Consider the following 22116-nt stretch of genomic DNA (forward strand, 5'->3'; position numbering starts at 1 on the left):
GCTGCTGCAAAATTCCCTTGAAAAGCACACAGGAACTGTACTTACCGATTCAGAGACGAATGGAAGCTGTTTTGAATGCCAACGGTCGTTCTAAGCCGTATTAGATTCACTCCAAGCTTTTGGAATTACCAAGAAAATAATTGCTCTCGTCAAGTGCACGTATGAAATCTATACGTGCCAGGTTCAACATAAAGGTCTCCTTTTAGATCCAATAGGAATGAAAACAGGAGTCAACAAAGGCTGCAAGCTCTCACCGCTACTGTTTAACATAGTACTGAAGCTTCTAATGACGCAAGCAGTGGATAAAGTGAGAAGGAAAAAAATGGAACTATGGAACACACCTACAAGACCTAGATTTTTCAGAATACCTTTGCCTTATATCCCACGCCTCAACGACATCAAAGAGAAACTAGAAGATCTGAAATCTGTGGCGAAGGTGGTGGTCATGTTTGGTTTGTGGGGCTCTCGATTGCGCGGTCATCAGCGCCCGTACAAAGTCCCAATTTTTACCCAGTCCAATGTAGCCACTGTCACGAATGGTGATGATGGTGATGATGCTGAAATGATGAGGACAACATTAACACCCAGTCCCGGCCGGGAATCGAACACGCGACCCCGTGACGCTGAGGCAGCAACGCTAGCCAGAAGACCACGAGCTGCGGACCTGTGGCGAAAGAAAGTCGAGTTGAAAATTAATGCCCAAAAAACAAAAGACATGCGGGCAAATTATAACAACACCGCATAGCTTAAGCTTGTGAGCCAGATAATCGAAAGGGTGGATGAATTTTGCTACCTTGGAACCACAATTACACCAGTGGACATTAACAGCAGCATCAACGAAGCCAAAGGCTCCTTTGGAACTCTCCGCTGTGCCTGGAGATCGAAGGAAATAACGCTGAGGACCAAATTGCGTATATTTGAAAGTAATGTGAAATCTTTGCTCCTATACGTATGTGAAACATGGGAAGTGGCATAGCAGCTATTCCATAAGCTGCAGACATTCAACAACAGATGTTTCAGGAATATCATGGGGATATGGTAGCTAAATGTCATCTCTTACGAAACACTCTAGGAAAGAACCAGCCAGAAGGCAATTAAGCTGCAAATGAGAAGCAGAAAGTGGAGATGGTTAGGACATGCAATTAGGAGACCAAATAAACACATTGCGAAGGAAGCACTTTATTGGATCCAGCAGGGACGACCGAGACGAGGGAGGCCCAGAATCTACATCTGCATCTACGTGATTACTCTGCTATTCACAATAAAGTGCCCGGCAGGGTGTTCAATGAACCACCTTCAAGCTGTCTCTCTACCGTTCCACTCTCGAACGGCACACGGAAAAACGAGCTCTTAAATTTTTCTATGCGAGCCCCGATTTCTCTTATTTTATCGCGATGATCATTTCTGCCTATGTAGGTGTGTGCCAACAGAATGTTTTCGTAATCGGAGGAGAAAACTGGTGATTGTAATTTCACGAGATGATTCCGTCGCAACGAAAAACGCCTTTGTTTTAATGATTGCCACTCCAATTCACGTATGATGTCTGTGCCACTATCTCCCCTATTTCGCGATAATACAAAACGAGCTTCACTTCTTTGTACTTTGCTCGATGTCATCCGTCAGTCCCACCTGATGCGCATGCCACACCGCACAGCAATACTCCAGAATAGGGTGGACAAGCGTGGTGTAAGCAGTCTCTTTAGTAGACCTGTTGCACATTCTATGTGTTCTTCCAATGAATTGCAGTCTTTGGTTTGCTCTACCCACAACATTATCTATGGGATCGTTCCAATTTAGGTTATTTGTAACTTTAATTCCTTAGGTATTTGGTTGAATTTACAGCCTTCGGATTTGTCTGACTTATCGCGTAATCCAAATTTAGCTTACTTCTTTTAGTTCTCATGTGAATAACTTCACACTTTTCATTATTCAGGGTCAACTGCCACTTTTCACACGATACAGATATCTTATCTAAATCATTTGGCAAGTCGTTTTAATCATCAGATGACTTTACAAGACGGTAAATGACAGCATCATCTGCAAACAATCTAAGACGGCAACTCAGATTGTCTCCTATCTCGTTAATATAGATCAGGAAGAAAAGAGGGCCTATAACACTTCCTTGGGGAACGCCGGATATTACTTCTGTTTTACTCGATGACTTTCCGCCTATTACTACTGACCTTTGTGACAGGAAATCACGAATCCAGTCGCACAACTAAGGCGATACTCCGTAGGCACGCAGTTTGGTTAGAAGACGCTTGTGAGGAACGGTGTCGAAAGCCTTCTGGAAATCTAAAAATATGGAATCAATTTGACATCCCCTGTCGATAGCACTTATTACTTCATGAGTATAAAGAGCTAGTTGTGTTTCACAAAAACGATATTTTCTGAAACCGTGATGACTATGTGTCAATAAATCGTTTTCTTCGAGGTACTTCAAAATGTTCAAACACAGTATATGTTCCAAAACCCTACTGCAAATCGACGATAGTGATATAGGCCTGTAATTCAGCAGATTAGTCCTACTTCCCTTTTTGGGTATTGGTGTGACTTGAGCTATTTTCCAGTCGTTAGGTACGGATCTTTCTGCGAGCGAGTGGTTGTATATAATTGTTAAATATGGACCTATTTTATCAGCCTACTCTGAGAGGAACCTGACTGGTATACAATCTGGACCGGAGGCCTTGCCTTTATTAAGTGATTTAAGCTGCTTAGTTACTCCGAGGATATCTACTTCTATGTTCCTCACCTTGCCAGTTGTTCTTGATTGGTATTCAGGAACATTTATTTCGTCTTCTTTGTGAAGGAGTTTCGGAAAACCGTGATTAATAACTCTGCTTTAGTGGCACTGTCATTAGTGACTTCACCGTTGTTATCGCACAGTGAAGGTATTGATTGCGTCTTGTCATTGGTGTGCTTTATGTATGACCAGAATCTCTTTGGGTTTTCTGCCAGACTTCGAGACAATATTTCAGTGTGGGAACTATTAAAAGCATCTCGTATAGAAGTACGCGCCATATTTCGAACTTCTGTAAAACTTTGCCAATCTTAGAGATTTTGTGTTCTTTTAAATTTGGCATGGAGACATGGAGACGATCAGTTGAAGCCGAAGGTCAACAGCAAGGAATAGAAGAGCGTAGCGTTCCAAAGGATTGGAAAAGGGCACAGGTCATCCTCGTTTTCAAGAAGGGAAGTCGAACAGATGCGCAGAACTATAGACCTATATCTGTAAGGTCGATCAGTTGTAGAATTCTGGAACACGTATTATGTTCGAGTATAATGACTTTTCTGGAGACTTGAAATCTACTCTGTAGGAATCAGCATGGGTTTCGAAAAAGACGATCGTGTGAAACCCAGCTCGCGAGACTCAGAGGGTCACAGACACGGGTTCCCAGGTAGATGCCGTGTGTCTTGACTTCCGCAAGGCGTTTGATACAGTTCCCAACAGTCGTTTAATAAACAAAGTAAGACCATATGGACTATCAGACCAATTGTGTGATTGGATTGAAGAGTTCCTAGATAAGAGAACGCAGTATGTCATTCTCAATGGAGAGAAGTCTTCCGACGTGATTTCAGGTGTGGCGCAGGGGAGTGTCGTAGGACCGTTGCTATTCACAATATACATAAATGACCTTGTGGATGACATCGGAAGTTCACTGAGGCTTTTGCGGATGATGCTGTGGTATATCGAGAGGTTGTAACAATGGAAAATTGTACTGAAATGCGGGAGGATCTGCAGCGAATTGACGCATGGTGCAGGGAATGGCAATTGAATCCCAATGTAGACAAGTGTCATGTGTTGCGAATACATTGAAAGAAAGATCATTTATCATTTAGCTACAATATAGCAGGACAGCAACTGGAAGCAGTTAATTCCATAAATTATCTGGGAGTAGGCATTAGCAGTGATTTAAAATGGAATGATCATATAAAGTTGATCGTCGGTAAAGCAGATGACAGACTGAGATTCATTGGAAGAATCCTAAGGAAATGCAATCCGAAAACAAAGGAATTAGGTTACAGTACGCTTGTTCGCCCAGTGCTTGAATACTGCTCACCAGTGTGGTATCCGTACCAGATAGGGTTGATAGAAGAGATAGAGAAGATCCAACGGAGAGCAGCGCGCTTCGTTACAGGATCATTTAGTAATCGAAACTCCAGTAGAAGACTCTGCAAGAGAGACGCTCTGTAGCTCGGTACGGGCTTTTGTTGAAGTTTCGGGAACATAGATTCACTGAGGAGTCAAGCAGTATATTGCTCCCTCCTACGTATATCTCACGAAGAGACCATGAGGATAAAATCAGAGAGATTAGAGCCCACACAGAAGCATACCGACAATCCTTCTTTCCACGAACAATACGAGACTGGAATAGAAGGAAGAACCGATAGAGGTACTCAGGGTACCCTCCGACACACACCGTCAGGTGGCTCGCGGAGTATGGACGTAGATGTAGATGTAGATGTAGGATGGGAAGAAATGAAAATACTACTAGAAGACGGAACAAGATGGCGATCCTTTGTTGCAGCCCTATGCTCCACATAAGGAGTTAAACGGATTTAAATAAATTAGGCGTGCTACAGTGTCGTGTTTTCGGCGTTTCCACCGCCTGTGTCTGGAGGATTCTCTCTGGCTGCCACGCCTTTCACAGATGTCAGTGTTCCACTGGCCGCTCGCCCGGTTAGAGCGGACCGGATGCGCGCGGGGGCTCACGTCGCAGGCAGTCCAGCGGCAGACCCTTGACGTAAACGGCTCAAACAGCGCCGTGCGACGCCAGAACAGCGCATCGGCGCAGTGGCGGTAGCGGTGCGCCGTTTTCATCCGCGGCCCGCGCACCGGTTATTTACACCTGCGGGCTCGGTAATTTGATTTGGTCAGGAGGCGCGCGCCAGTCGCACAACTCGATGGCACAAATTTAATTACCGCCGCCGTGGGAGGGGTTGGGGCTGCTGCAACAGCCGCATAATTACTCAGCAGGGCAGCGGGGCGGCGGCGGCCCGGCCGGCGACTGCACGGCACGCGGGACGCAGACGTCGACGTCGACGCGGACGTGCGTAATTACGCAAATGGGAAGCGCGCCGCGCTTTCCGCGTCACTTGGCTCGCCTTTGACACAATACGGTCGCCTCGCGGCTACAAAGCCACGTTTCTGTCGCTTCTGCAATGCAACACCGCAGAAATGAGGACGTGCGTCTCAAGCTGGCAAAGAAACACAATAAACGACATTTGTTCCCGTAGTGGTCTAGGGGTAGCGTCTTTGATTCATAATCAAAACGTCTTCGGTCCTGGGCTCGATCCCCGCCACTGCCTAAATTTTGATAAATAATCAGCATTGGCGGCCGAAGGCTTCCGGCATAAGAAGTCAGCCTCATTCTGCCAACGGCCTTGTCAAAGAGGGCGGAGGAGCGGATAGAGGTTCAGGGCACTCTCTTGTCCTAGGGGTGGGAAATTGCCCCTAAAGGCGGAAGAATCAGCAATGATCAACGACATGAGGATGCAGAAGGCAATGGAAACCACTGCATTAAAGACACGTAACGTGTATCCACAGGACATGTGGCCTGTAATTGATGAAGTGTCATGATGATCTCTCCATTGGCAAAAGATTCCGGAATAGTCCCCCATTCGGATCTCTGGGAAGGGACTGCCAAGGGAGAGGTTACCATGAGAAAAAGATTGAATAATCAACGAAAGGATAACGTTCTACGAGTCGGGGCGTGGAATGTCAGAAGCTTGAACGTGGTAGGGAAACTAGAAAATCTGAAAAGGGAAATGCAAAAGCTAAATCTAGATATAGTAGGGGTCAGTGAAGTGAAGTGGAAGGAAGACAAGGATTTCTGGTGAGATGAGTATCGGGTAATATCAACAGCAGCAGAAAAAGGTATAACAGGTGTAGGATTCGTTATGAATAGGAAGGTAGGGCAGAGGGTGTGTTACTGTGAACTGTTCAGTGACCGGGTTGTTCTAATCAGAATCGACAGCAGACCAATACCGACAACGATAGTTCAGGTATACATGCCGACGTCGCAAGCTGAAGATGAACAGATAGAGAAAGTGTATGAGGATATTGAAAGGGTAATGCAGTATGTAAAGGGGGACGAAAATCTAATAGCCATGGGCGACTGGAATGCAGTTGTAGGGGAAGGAGTAGAAGAAAAGGTTACAGGAGAATATGGGCTTGGGACAAGGAATGAAAGAGGAGAAAGACTAATTGAGTTCTGTAACAAGTTTCAGCTAGTAATAGCGAATTCACTGTTCAAGAATCACAAGAGGAAGAGGTATACTTGGAAAAGGCCGGGAGATACGGGAAGATTTCAATTAGATTACATCATGGTCAGACAGAGATTCCGAAATCAGATACTGGATTGTAAGGCGTACCCAGGAGCAGATATAGACTCAGATCACAATATAGTAGTGATGAAGAGTAGGCTGAAGTTCAAGACATTAGTCAGGAAGAATCAATACGCAAAGAAGGGGGTTACGGAAGTACTAAGGAATGACGAGATACGTTTGAAATTCTCTAACGCTATAGATACAGCAATAAGGAATAGCGCAGTAGGCAGTACAGTTGAAGAGGAATGGACATCTCTAAAAAGGGCCATCACAGAAGTTGGGAAGGAAAACATAGGGACAAAGAAGGTAGCTGCGAAGAAACCATGGATAACAGAAGAAATACTTGAGTTGATTGATGAAAGTTGGAAGTACAAACATGTTCCGGGAAAATCAGGAATACAGAAAAACATGTCGCTGAGGAATGAAATAAATAGGAAGTGCAGGGAAGCTAAGACGAAATGGCTGCAGGAAAAATGTGAAGACATCGAAAAAGATATGATTGTCGGAAGGACAGACTCAGCATACAGGAAAGTCAAAACAACCTTTGGTGACATTAAAAGCAACGGTGGTAACATTAAGAGTGCAACGGGAATTCCACTGTTAAATGCAGAGGAGAGAGCAGATAGGTGGAAAGAATACATTGAAAGCCTCTATGAGGGAGAAGATTTGTCTGATGTGATAGAAGAAGAAACAGGAGTCGATTTAGAAGAGATAGGGGATCCAGTATTAGAATCGGAATTTAAAAGAGCTTTGGAGGACTTACGGTCAAATAAGGCAGAAGGGATAGATAACATTCCATCAGAATTTCTAAAATCATTGGGGGAAGTGGCAACAAAACGATTATTCACGTTGGTGTGTAGAATATATGAGTCTGGCGACATACCATCTGACTTTCAGAAAAGCATCATCCACACAATTCCCAAGACGACAAGAACTGACAAGTGCGAGAATTATCGCACAATCAGCTTAACACTCATGAATCGAAGCTGCTTACAAGAATAATATACAGAAGAATGGAAAAGAAAATTGAGAATGCGCTAGGTGACGATCAGTTTGGCTTTAGGAAAAGTAAAGGGACGAGAGAGGCAATTCTGACGTTACGGCTAATAATAGAAGCAAGGCTAAAGAAAAATCAAGACACGTTCATAGGATTTGTCGACCTGGAAAAAGCGTTCGATAATATAAAATGGTGCAAGCTGTTCGAGATTCTGAAAAAAGTAGGGGTAAGCTGTAGGGAGAGACGGGTCATATACAATATGTACAACAACCAAGAGGGAATAATAAGAGTGGACGATCAAAAACGAAGTGCTCGTATTAAGAAGGGTGTAAGACAAGGCTGTAGCATTTCGCCCCTACTCTTCAATCTGTACATCGAGGAAGCAATGATGGATATAAAAGAAAGGTTCAGGAGTGGAATTAAAATACAAGGTGAAAGGATATCAATGATACGATTCGCTGATGACAATGCTATCCTGAGTGAAAGTGAAGAAGAATTAAATGATCTGCTGAACGGAATGAACAGTCTAATGAGTACACAGTATGGTTTGAGAGTAAAACGGAGAAAGACGAAGGTAATGACAAGTAGTAGAAATGAGAACAGCGAGAAACTTAACATCAGGATTGATGGTCACCAAGTCAATGAAGTTAAGGAATTCTGCTACCTAGGCAGTAAAATAACCAATGAGGGACAGAGCAAGGAGGACATCAAAAGCAGACTCGCTATGGCAAAAAAGGCATTTCTGGCCAAGAGAGGTCTACTAATATCAAATACCGGCCTTAATTTGAGGAAGAAATTTCTGAGGATGTACGTCTGGAGTACAGCATTGTATGGTAGTGAAACATGGACTGTGTGAAAACCGGAACAGAAGAGAATCGAAGCATTTGAGATGTGGTGCTATAGACGAATGTTGAAAATTAGGTGGACTGATAAGGTAAGGAATGAGGAGGTTCTATGCAGAATCGGAGAGGAAACAATATGTGGAAAACACTGATAAGGAGAAGGGACAGGATGATAGGACATCTGCTAAGACATGAGGGAATGACTTCCATGATACTAGAGGGAGCTGTAGAGGGCAAAAACTGTAGAGGAAGACAGAGATTGGAATACGTCAAGCAAATAATTGAGGACGTAGGTTGCAAGTGCTACTCTGAGATGAAGACGTTAGCACAGGAAAGGAATTCGTGGCGGGCCGCATCAAACCAGTCAGAAGATATCTTACAACCATTTCTTTGTCCTCGACACTGAAAGGCTTCATAGCCTAATCTGTAAATGATCAATACACTGAGGTGATAAAAGTCATGGAATACTTTCTAATATCGTGTTTGACCTCTTTTTCCCGGAGTGCTATGTGCTATGCTCCTGATATCGAGAATTATCGCTTAAATGGAATAATATTCTGTGAAACCACATGAAAATACAACTGTTCTTGAAATCCCGGTGATTGGTGTAGAAAACAAGCAAGCAAGCAGGTCGGGACCAACAGTGATGCCTATGTGCCATGGGAACCGACCCAGTCTGTGCAGTATATGTACGAGTGTCTCACAAACCTTGTGAAATTATGTATGTTCTTATAATCCCAGAGTCTGGAGATGGGTATAGAAAGCATGCAAGCAAGCAGGTTGTGGACAGAAACAGTACTGCCTTTGTGCCACGGGGAACCGACCCCATTCTGAGAGTGATTTCGGTCTGCTGAGGGTCCTCTGCTCAAGTGTCAGGAGTGGATGACTTGTGACTGTCGGCTGGAGTGGATGACTGCCCGACCTCACAGGAAATATCTAGTGCAGTGGTTCAAATGGTTCAAATGACTCTGAGCACTATGGGACTTAACATCTGAGGTCATCAGTCCCCTAGACTTATAACTACTTGAACCTATGTAACCTAAGGACATCAAACACATCCATGCCCGAGGCAGGATTCGAACCTGCTACCATAGCAGCAGTTCGGTTCCGGACTGAAGCGCCTAGAACCGCTCGGCCACAGCGGCCGGCGCTAGTTCAGTGAGGAGCATACTTACGGTGCATGTGCTTATGCTGTCTGTCTTTGTGGTATATGTACGAGTGTCTGCGGTCGATAGCTATATGCATGATGCATAAGGGGCGATTATGTGTGGCGCCGGATATGAAATGTATGTTTACTACATCGACATGGTACACTGTGATATATTGTTGGGTTGGAGATAGGTTTCACGCTCTAATATTCAATCTTCCGTTCTCAGTGGCAGAGCAGCGTAATTGAGCAAGTGTCTTTCCATATGTAGGCCACTTTTGCAGGCTTCAACTGTCAGTACAATATGGAAATCTCTACAAAATAGTTTTGCTATTGAAAGTCTCGCCTGCAGAAAGAAAGAAAAAGGTGGACAGTGCTTCACACTGGCAGCATCAGTAATTTGGCAGGTAAACTCAGTAAGAGCAGATCAGAATGCTCCATTCATTCGCAAGACAATATTTCTGTAGGAGACGTCCAACTAAGTCCACAGCTGGTGGTCCCGCAATAGCGTTCTCACTTCCCAAGCACAGGGTCAGAGATTTTCACCTGCCTCGAGATGACTGGGTGTTGTTGTGTCGTCTTCATCATCATCATTCACCCCCTTTATGGTCGGAGGAAGGCAATGGCAAACCACCTCCACCAGGACCTTGCCTAGTATGGTGGTGCAGGTCTTCTGCATTGTTCCCCTACGCTCTTCAAGGAGTATGGGACTTCATCATCATCATCATCATGTCCAACTATTTGTTGAGTCCACGGCATGTCCAGCTGCTGCATCTATAATCGGCAATAACTGCCAAACTACTGCTAGTGCAGGACTCTGTAATTGAACTGACTTCTCGATTACGTCCAATAAATGTTCAATATAATTGATGTCAGGAGATACGGTTGGCCAAATCATTTGCTCGCATTGTCTACTATCTCCTTCAAAATCAGTCGTCAATGACAGTGGCCCAGTAATATGACATTGTACGAGGGCGGTTCAGAAAGTAACCTCCGATTGGTCACAGTGCGGGTTGTGGGGGTGTAGCGACGCCATCTGTGCGTTCACACACTCAACAGGTCAGTCGGCATCAAGCCGTGGTCGAGTGAACGTCGTACCTGCGCTAGTTTAGCTTTGTGGCAGTTTGAAATGTGTTCTGCAATAGAAAACCCCGCCAAATGTGAAGTGCGTGCTGTCATAAGGTTTTTTACAGCCAAAGGATATTCTGCAGCAGCTATTCATCGTGAGCTTTGTGCCGTGTACGGACCAAGAGTTATGACTGAAGGAGTTGTCCGTGAATGGGTACGTTTATTTAAAAGTGGACGAGAAAACGTTCATGATGAAGAGAGGAGTGGTAGACCATCATTGGTGACTGACGAACTCGTTCAGACAGTTGATGCAAAAGTTCGTGAAAATCGACGTTTCTCAATGTCGGAGTTGTCTACTGGTTTTCCACAGATTTCTAAGACTCTCTTGTACGAGATAGTGACAGCAAGATTGGGTTACCGTAAGTTCTGTGCACGATGGGTGCCCAAAATTCTTACCGACCACCACAAAACTCAAAGAATGGCCTCTGCATTAGACTTTCTGTCACGTTATGAGGACGAAGGAGAACCATTGTTAAACAGAATCGTGACCGGTGACGAAACCTGGATTAAGTACGTGAACCCTGAGACAAAAGAACAATCAAAGATGTGGGCACATTCAAATTCGCCTACCAAACCAAGAAAAGCCTCGCAAGATTTTTCTGCCAGAAAACTGATGGCAACGGTGTTTTGGGATGCCAAAGGGGTGTTGTTGGTTGAATTCATGGAACGTGGTACGACCATTAATCAAGACGTGTACTGTGAAACAATAAAAAAGTTACGACGGGCTATACAGAACAAACGCCGTGGTATGCTGACTTCCGGTATCGTGTTTTTGCACGATAACGCCCGTCCTCACTCTGCTCGCAGAACAACGGCCCTTCTTGAGTCCTTCAAGTGGGACGTTATCAGCCATCCACCTTACAGCCCAGACCTGGCGCCAAGTGATTATCACCTCTTCATGCATTTGAAGAAATGGCTCGGGTCACAGCGGTTTGATGACGACGAAGAGCTCAAAGATGCGGTCACAGGCTGGCTCCAGGCACAAGCGGGTGATTTTTATGCAGAAGGAATTTCAAAGCTTGTGAAGAGATACGATAAGTGCCTCAATCGCTATGGAGACTATGTAGAAAAATAGTGCAAAGATGTAGTTGTAAGATGTATATATTAAAATATTTTTATCTAACTTGGTGTATTTTTTTAAATCAACCGGAGGTTACTTTCTGAACGGCCCTCGTAGTTTGGGAAAAAGTAGTCCATGAATGACTGCAAATTATCTCCAAGCCGCTGAACATAGCCATTTCCAGCCAATGATCGGTTCAGTTACGCCACAGGACCCAGTCCGTTTCATTCAAACATAGCCCTCACCATTACAAAGACACCAACAGCTTAGCTTGCACAATGCCTTCTCAACAATTTGGCTCCGTGGCTCCGTGGGGTCTGCGCCACACTCAGATCCTACTATCAGCTCTTACCAGATGAAATACTCGTCTGACAAGGCCTTGAGTTGTCTAGGTTCCAATCAATACGCTGACGAGCCTATAAGAGGCGCTGCAGGTGATGTCGTGCTGTTACTAAATGCACTCGCGTCGGTTTTTTGCTACCATAGTCTATTAACGCCAAATTTTGCCACGCTATCCTAATGGATACGTCTATCATACTCCCCACATTCTGCCGTTATACACCGAAGAGCCAAAGAAACTGGTACACCTGCTAACACGCAAGAAATACCACAACACGACGTGGCATGACTAATGTCTGATCTAGTGCTGGAGGGAGATGACACCACGAATCCTTCAGGGCTGTCCATAAATGCGTAAGAGTATGAGTCGGTGGAGACCTCTTCTGAACAGCACGTTGCAAGATATCCCAGATATGCTCCATAAAGTTCATGTCTGGGGAGTTTGGTGGCCAACGGAAGTATTTAAACTCAAAAGAGTGTTCCTGGAGCCGCTCTGTAGTAGTTTTGGACGTGTGGCGTGTCGCATTATTCTGCTGGAATTGCTCAAGTAAGTCGAAATGCACAATGGATATGAATGGACGCAGGTTATCAGACAGGTACGTGTCACCTGTCAGAGCCGTATCTAGAGGAATCAAGGGTCCCATACCACTCAAACTGCATACGTGCCACACCGTTGAACAGCCATCGACAGTCCCCTCCTGACATGCGAGGTCCATGGATTCATAAGATTGTCTCCATACCCCTAAACGTCCATCTGCTGGACAAAATTTGAAATGAGACTCGTCCGACGAGGCAACATGTTTCCAGTCATCAACAGTCCAATGTTGTTGTTGACGCGCCCAGGCGAGGCGTAAAGCTTTTGTGTTGTACCGTCATCAAGGATACTCGAGTTGGCCTCCTGCTCCTAAAGCCCAATTCGATGATGATTTGTTGAATGGTTCACACGCTGACGCTTTTCGATTACCCAGCATTGAAATCTGCAGCAATTTGCGGAAGGGTTGCACTTCTGTCACGTTGGACAATTCTTTTCATTTGTCGTTGGTCCCCTTCTTGCAGAATCTTTTCCCGGCCGCAGCGATGTCGCAGTTTTATGTTTTACCGGATTCCTGATAAATTGTTCAAATGGCTCTGAGCACTATGGAACTTAACATCTGAGGTCATCAGTCCCCTAGACTTATAGCTACTTAAACCTAAGTAACCTAAGGGCATAACACACATCCATGCTCGAGGCAGGATTCGAACCTGCGACCATAGCAGCAGTTCGGTTCTGGACTGAAGCGCCTAGAACCGCTCGGCCACAACGGCCGGCGATTCCTGATATTCACAGTACACTCGTGAAATGCTCTTACGGAAAAATCCCCACTTCATCGCTACCTCGGAGATGCTGTGACCCATCGGTTGTGCGCCGACTACAACACCAAGTTCAAACTCACTTCAGTCTTGATAACCTGCTATTGTAGCAGCAGTAACCGATCTAACAACTGCGCCAGACACTTGTTGTCTTATATAGGCGCTGCCGCCCGCAACGCAGTATTCTGTCTGTTTACGCATTTCTGTATTTGAATATGCATAGCTATACCAGTTTCTTTCGCGCTTCCGTGTACCACGGAGTGTTGCTTGTCTGTTAGTACTGACTACTCTATACAAACGCCGTTGCTCTCGGTCGTTACGTGAATGTCGGTGGCCACAGCATTGTCCGTGGTGACAGGTAGTGCCTTAAATCTGGCATTATTGGCAGACTCTTAAGACTTTGAATTTCGGAATACCGAATTCCCTAACGATTGCCGAAATGAAATGTCCCACACCCTCCAGGTACCACTCCACACTCAGAGTCTGTTAATTGTCATGCGGCTATGATGTCGTCGTAAACCTTTTCACATGAACCACCTGTGTACAAATGACAGCTCTGCCAGTGCACTGCCCTTTTAAGCCTTGTGTGCGCGATACTACCGTCGTCTGCATATCGCAATCCCATTTGTCATCTTAGTGTACATTGCTGCAAAATTCTCACGAGAGCATCATGAATGATCTCGAACAGTTACATCGAAATTTCTCTTCTTATAGAACTTAGCCCCTTTGGTGCCAACACCCTTTTTCAGTGACCCATCCCTGGAATTAAACTCTGAAGTCACCTACAGCTTTCGAATCCTCTCGTTTGAACTTAGTAGCTATCACAGGCTAAGCATAGTTGACGATATAGCACGCATCATAATCAGGTACGTATGGTAGCGTATGGAAATTAATTTTGTCTTACGTTCAGTTTCCTTGTATTTTGCTGTAACCAATTTCATTGTTTTTATCCACGTGATATGATAACGATTTGATAATAACTACTCGTCGTAATGATACCACTTGTTTGAATTGTGGCTAAAATATACAGGGTGATTCAAAAAGAATACCACAACTTTAAAAATGTGTATTTAATGACTGAAACATAATATAACCTTCTGTTATACATCATTACAAAGAGTATTTAAAAAGATTGTTTTTCACTCAAAAACAAGTTCAGAGATGTTCAATATGGCCCCCTCCACACTCGAGCAATATCAACCCGATACTCCAACTCGTTCCACACTCTCTGTAACATATCAGGCGTAACAGTTTGGATAGCTGCTGTTATTTCTCGTTTCAAATCATCAATGGTGGCTGGGAGAGGTGGCCGAAACACCATATCCTTAACGTACCCCCATAAGAAAAAATCGCAGGGTGTAAGATCAGGGTTTCTTGGAGGCCAGTGATGAAGTGCTCTGTCACGGGCTGCCTGGCGGCCGATCCATCGCCTCGGGTAGTTGACGTTCAGGTAGTTACGGACAGATAAGTGCCAATGTGGTGGCGCTCCATCCTGCTGAAATATGAATTGTTGTGCTTCTCGTTCGAGCTGAGGGAACAGCCAATTCTCTAACATCTCCAGATACTGTAGTCCAGTTACAGTAGCACCTTCGAAGAAAAAGGGACCAAAAACTTTATTGGCTGAAATGGCACAGAAAACGTTCACCTTAGGCGAGTCACGTTCATACTGAGTTGTTTCCCGCGGATTCTCAGTGCCCCATATACAGACATTGTGACGGTTGACTTTCCCGTTAGTGTGGAAAGTTGCTTCATCACTAAACACAATCTTTGAAACGAAAGATTCATCTGTTTCCATTTTAGCAAGTATAAAATCACAGAAATCGACTCTTTTAATCTTATCAGCTGCAGGCAGTGCTTGAACCAATTTCAGACGATAGGGTTTCATAACTATTTTTCGTAGGGCTCTCCATACAGTTGATTGTGGAATTTGCAGCTCTCTGCTAGCTCTGCGAGTCGATTTTCCTGGGCTGCGAACAAATGCTTGATGGATGCGTGCTACATTTTCATCACTCGTTCTCGGCCGTCCAGAACTTTTCCCTTTGCACAAACACCCATTCTCTGTAAACTGTTTATACCAACGTTTAATACACCACCTATCAGGAGGTTTAACACCATACTTCGTTCGAAATGCACGCTGAACAACTGTCGTCGATTCACTTCTGCCGTACTCAATAACACAAAAAGCTCTCTGTTGAGCGGTCGCCATCTTAGCATCAACTGACGCTGACGCCTAGTCAACAGCGCCTCAAGCGAACAAATGTACAACTAAATGAAACTTTAATGCTCCCTTAATTCGCCGGCAGATAGTGCTTAGCTCTGCCTTTTGTCGTTGCAGAGTTTTAAATTCCTAAAGTTGTGGTATTCTTTTTGAATCACCCTGTATAATAGTAAAAAATTAAGAAGTTATTCAGATCAGTATTCCTGTATATGGGTATCAAAGGATGCGTAATCTTCTGATTATCGTGGATATTCCAAACAGCTAGGCTGTGTGCATACAAAGTATCGTCTCGCTTGTGCAACTGGTTCCGTGATGTCCTGCAACAGAGGTCACTGCAGTTTCATCTGTCTGGAAGGTCCCGTGATCATACAAACGCCCAGACAGGACTCGAAATGTTGTGTTGTCTGTGAGGATACTTGTTTTAGTATAGTCGTGCTGCCTCTTGACCGTTTCCATCTTCTTGGCCGTTCACAGATACCATCTCGGCTTGTTCCCGACATGAATACTGAACCAGTTCACAGTAAGTCGTGGAAAGTGATCGACTAAAACTGAGGTGATATCTGGCGTTCCCCAAGATAGTGTTACAGTCCTTTGCAGTTCAGAATCCAAACAAAGGATTTAGAAGATAATCTGAGCAACCCTGTTAGATCTTGCAAGTGATGCTGTCGTTTACCATTTAGTAAAGTCCTCACACGATCAAAACCAATTGCAAAATAATTTAGGCAACATATCTCTATTATGCGAAAACCGCCAGTGTAGCACATTAGGACTAAAAGTAATCCGTTAAATATCAGTTACATTACAAATCACACAAATCTGAACGCTGTCAGTTTAACTAAATATCAAGCAATCACGTTACAAACAATTTAAATTAGAACGATCGCATGGAAGACATTGAGCAAAAGGCGAACCAAAGACCATGTTTAATTGCTTCAACACCAAGGATATTCAACTGATCTACAAAAGAGATAGCCCACACTATGCCTGTCTGTTCCTTTCTCGAGTACTGTAGTGCAGTATGGAGTCTTAGCAGATGGGTTGGTGGAAGACATCGAAAAAGTTCAACTAGTTTTATTTTATCGCAAAATAGGGAGGAGAGTGTCACAGATACAATGTATGAGTTGGGGTGGCAATCATTAAGGCATTTCTTCAATGGCGATATCTGTTCGCGAAATTTCAACCACCAACTTTCTACTCTGAAAGAGAAAATATTTTGTTATTTTATTCATGGTTGTAATTTTCAGCAACTGTAGGATTATTTTTTCAGGGTGAATTTCAGTCATCAGTTGAAAATAAATTTTGTTATGCTTTGCCAGTTTCGACAAATTAATTTGTCATCTTCAGAAGCTTTGTTTAGTGGATGTCAAAAATGAAGTCGGAATTGATATCTGCCAAACTAAGCTTCTGAATATAACACATTAACTTATCAAAGCCAGTAAAGCATAATAAAACTTATTTGCATTGGATGACTGAAATTTATCCTGAAAAAAATATTTTGGTGACTACCAGGAAAAATCATCACAACAAAATCAGGAAGTCAGAGCTCCCACAGAGAGGTTTAAGTGTTCATTTTTATACATACAGTTCGAGAGTAGATATATAGGAACCTTTATCATGAAGCTTGGAGCACAGTGGTGAGGGCCTGTCACGCATCCTGGCCACTAATGAGATGGAATTAGTGAGTTATATATTTATTAGCTTCTCTGCAGTAGTTGTGAAAGGGGCGACACATGCAGCTTGCAGGAATGGAATGTGCTGACGCGTCCAGCTCAGCAGTCTCTCGAGGCTGTCTGCAAGGTCACGGCATTTAACACAGCAAGAGCGGTGCCTTGCACGGTAGCCGGCGTTACTCGTCCAACGGTGTCGCCCAACAGCGCAATGACATTTTTTTTACCAGGGCATACTTGTGGACACCGATGGGAGTTTCCCAGTAAGTTTCCAGCAGCCCTCCACGGGACATTGATGATGGTGCAGAGTTACGTCATGGCCTCTCTATCAGAGGAAGGCTATAGATGCAAGTGTCCACTCACAACGTGAGGGAGCAGCAGCAGCTAGCACACCTCCCTGGTACAGCGACAGTCCATCAAGCATCATCTGTTTGTCCCCAGTGACCTGGTGGTAGAACACAACACCAAATCTTGACCTTAACAGAAGTCAGCAGCTCACTACATCTAGTTCCAGCAGACCCGGCTGGCTGGAGTCTTCAAGGTCGTAATCATCTGGCGAATGATTGTCAGTAGTCCTACATCACAGGTCCTGTCTGTAAGGTGGTCCACTGCTATTGGAATGGTGAAGGACTGAGTAGCCCAAGTATATACAGCTGTCTGTTCGAGGTAAGTCGTTATATCTTGGCGAGGATAGGAAAAAAATGGGCCCAGTTTTCTGGGCCGATACCAGTCTTCACAGCCCCTTACTAAGTTTGGTCTTCAGCTCTTCAGTTAGGCACTTTGAACAGTGTCAGCGGGCTGAATGGCATTCCTGCGTAACATTTATGTATTGTTACCCGGCAGTGGTGTCAGTGTCATATTCCCATACACTAAGACCATATTGCTAAACTGACGATTCAGATACCTCCCTTGATCAGCGTGAGGCTATGCCCTCGGTTCTGTGTCACAGCATTTGCACTATCAGTTTTCCAACCTGTTTCTCATCATGGTTGCAACACTGTGCTTGAGCCTGTCTTTGCTTCGCTCCGTGCTGGCTAGGGAAAACTTTAAAAATGTTTACATTCATCATGTATACGTTTCTGTTGTGCAACAGAACGATGGAGAAATAGTCTGAAGGTGGTTCTATGACTCCTCTTCCAAGCACTTAAGTGTGGACTGACGATTAGTAATGCAGATGTAGATGGTAAATGAAAGTCTTCAGTCTCCCCATTGCCAAAGTACAGTAATGAGCAGCTCCCCTCTTTTGCAATTTATGACTTATCACGCACATGTGCTTTCATTCGAGACTTGCCTCACATAATTTTACTGTTTTTAAGGTAGTCAGCATAGGAAATCGAAAAAAAAATACTACTGCCGAAACACTTCTGGTATATGAAAGGGACACCATACTCTCTGATACTCTGCTATTAGCTTCCACTCTTCATTTTATTGATTTCTTGTTTCTGGCATGAAATGGCAGACCCATGTTTTGCAGAAGCAAATTGCTGCACAAAAACAATTAGTCTGTTTATGATACAGTCCAGATTTTCTGGGAAGCCCTTTTTTGCATTTTCTTTCACTAAATACGGCACTCCTGTTACACAAAGCCTTCTCAAAGTTAACTCCATGAAATACCAATGACGTCAGGTATTTCATACAGTACAGGGTTGTGGTCTATGAGGTTTGCTCAAAGTGTTTGGTTAATGGCGTGCATTCCGATGCTCAAGTAAGTTATTAATTCCGTTTCTTTTTCATGGTATCTCTACGAGTGATCCAGTCATCATTGCCTGCATATCGATGCTTATATACCCGCAGTGGAGTCGGTCTGGGTTGCTTATATGCTGCAGCAACGCACTCTGATTTCCTTGGATAGTGGGAAAGGTGAGAGTATGTCACAATCCTAATAGCAAGGAAATGGACAAGTAACAAAATGTTGTTGCACTATGAAACAGCACTAAACAAAACAAAACATCTGGACGAGGGCAGCAAAAAAAATGGTGCAAATGGCTCTGAGCACTATGGGACTTAACATCTGAGGTCATCAGTCCCCTAGACTTAGAACTACTTAAACCTAACTAACCTAGGGATATCACACACAGCCATGCCCAAGGCAGGATTCGAACCTGCGACCGTAGCAGCAGGGCGGTTCCGGACTGAAACGCCTAGAACCACTCGGCCACAGAAGCTGGCACGAGGGCAGCCTTCGTTGACTTTACGCCATGATAAACGACACAGAGCGCATATATACAGCTAGGTACAGAGAAATATGACCAAGTCGGCAGCCGGAGAGGGAGTACAGGGCCGAGAGAGCAGGTCAGAATGAGAAATGGAGACATTGAGGTGAACCTTAAGCACCCTCTTAGACGGTCAATAATATTGCACAACAATATTATGAATATTATTGAAGTTCTCCCTAGACAGCTCAATAATATTATGGTTCGGAACGTCGGACGATAGAGACACTGCTGCCGTCGTAATTGCTGCAGCTTGTTGCAAGCAGAAAAAAAGATGGATGAAAACCTGGATCAAGGAGCGTAAAATATCACTTACAAAATCTTCCTGCGATATTTGGGGTTGGGAAAAAAATTAACTTCTTACGTGTTCATCATCCAACATTTGATATAATACTGATAAGGGTTGCCGTCATATACTGTACAGGAAGTTGCCTCCCAACCCACCAAACCCTCCTGCAGTCTGTGGAGGTTTTATTCGCTACAAAACTCTCATACACTTACAGTAGTAACTTTCCGTGATTCCGCTAAACCTCTCGTTTAGCCAAATGTGATATCACCTGGCTGATCAAATAAGTGGCTTAAGCGATTCCCGTATAGCTTTATCCGGTTTTTAAGTATCAAAGTAATCTACTGATAACAAATATTCAGTGGATAACGATCAGTTCTCTGAAGTATAAAAGAGTTTTTCGCGTATCCAATAAAATTTGTTCTTGTGGCAAAACACGTCTCGAAACTGACCAGATAAATTATAACAAAAGTGGTAATTTCGAAGTCTTGACAAGCCCGCATTGATAAATGTTCGGAAAACAAAATACTACAATGAGAGACGAAGTGCAATCAAGTGAGCGCTTATCCGTCACGCTACGATACATTGCTACTGGCCGTTCTTTCAAAAACTTCAAATTTAAAGTGCAGATTCATTAAAGTATTTGAGACGTAGTTATGGCAATGTGTCAAGTAATAACAAATTCACTAAAAGATTATATTGCGTAAGTAATGTATAGTGACACATAAATACTGCATATAGTTTTATTCATAACTTAGAATTACTTACTTTGTGTCACTTTTTCCTTCGTGGTTGTATTATCTGAGCGACATATCATCCGATAATTCTTAACATTGCTTTTCTTGCATTCATCTGTTTTGTGGCGGCCTTCGTAGCGACAACATTTCGCTGTAGAAACGGCCTACGAAGTCACCGCCACACTTTTAATAGCGGGCCGACCGGTCCGCTGGAACAGTGAACAGAAAGATGAAAACCCAAACACTCGGATTAAATGAAAGTCGGTACTTATCTTTATTAACGACGATACAGAACACAGTGGTGAACATGGTCTACAGAAATCTGTCTAGTTCGAGTCGGTGCGGCTAGGTCAGCGTTGGCTGACGACAAACAACAACTCTGCTGCGATGAACACACAACTGACTAGCAGGTACACAATTCGGTGGCGAGTATACAACTGAGCGGCGAATACAGAACTGTCCTAGCGCTCGCGACTCCAGCGCTTAAGAAGCCAGAAGCCAGCGGTGGCGCGCGCAGACTTGCGGCGATTTCCTGTATCGCTGGCGCTGCTTATGCGGACGGCGTCCGGACTTTGATGCTGCCAACCTTTTTGGCAGCGGGGTCGGTTGGCATTACTGGCTAGGATATAACAATCTGCCCTAAAATTCCAAAATGCTGATAACGATTTATACGTTTCGATGCCATGTAATAAGAAGATTCTTAAGTCTTATTTTGAACTCATTTTCAATACAACAACAACGAACAGCGGGTACAAAGATATCCAGAGACGATAGCACTCTACAGACTACTAAGGACATGGTCAATAAAGCACAACATTTCCGGGAAGCGCAATACATTTCAAAATTTTTGGTATGCTCAATATCATTGTACAGCACCTCAGGCTCAGCCCAACACATTCAGTATTCTTCTGCATCCGGGAATATTGCGCAACGGCATTGACAGCATTGGGACCGCTTTAGGCCGGTATTACACTTTAAATTTTTTTTGACGAAGTTCGTTTGTCAGATATACTATACGTAACAGGAATTTTTTTCAAATGTTGCCTTTCGCCAAATTTATTTGATCAAATCTAGCTCTTCGCCTTAGATTTGATCAAAGATAGCGATCATCTTCCGTTTACTGCAAGAGACTGGCATGTATAAACATACTGCGAAACGATTGCACATTATCTACTAGAGTGAGAGAAATACTCAAAATGCAGTGGAGGTCGTATTTGGGATTTTTATATGGAATTATAAATATAGAAAGGCTTTGTATAACCCAGGATGAAACAAAACTTTTTCCTTTTTGAGGCAGGGAGATGGAATCCACTCTTATTCTCCAAAGAGAATTAAAATAGTCTGCACTGACAGATTTGTATAAGAACTCGACACCAGAAGAGACGCGAGGGTTGCATTTTTACCACTGATGTTTAAATGGCCATTGAAAAGGGAATTAAAGAACTATTGTCTTTTTGTCAAGGACAGAAAATTAGCACTATAGCATTCGCTGATGATACAATAGTGGTAGGTGAAAATGAGTCGGAATTGAGTTTTGAGCTAAACGTAGTGGAATTTTTACTAGCTGTAGGTAAAGGTACGCATTTAAAGAAGAGAAATTCACATGTTAGAGAACTAAATGTTGCAGCTGGGAAAGAGAAAATAGGTACACGCAAGGCACAGAAGCAAGGACGAGGTTAAAATGTCTTTTGTAAGAATAAATAGCAGCTAATGCCTAAGAATATATAAATCGTGCCTAATTGTGAGACTACTACAACGAGTCTGGAAGTCGTAAACAAACCCGCGAAACGAAGTACCATCGT

At 43.8% G+C, this 22116-nt stretch overlaps 1 pseudogene; it reads right to left on the bottom strand.

Annotated features, from left to right (window-relative positions):
- The window catches only part of LOC126260293 (40S ribosomal protein S9-like), an 86541-nt pseudogene that overhangs the window by 33063 nt on the left and 31362 nt on the right, over positions 1 to 22116 (bottom strand).

This window comes from Schistocerca nitens, chromosome 5 (assembly GCF_023898315.1).
Source record: "Schistocerca nitens isolate TAMUIC-IGC-003100 chromosome 5, iqSchNite1.1, whole genome shotgun sequence".
NCBI lineage: Eukaryota > Metazoa > Arthropoda > Insecta > Orthoptera > Acrididae > Schistocerca > Schistocerca nitens.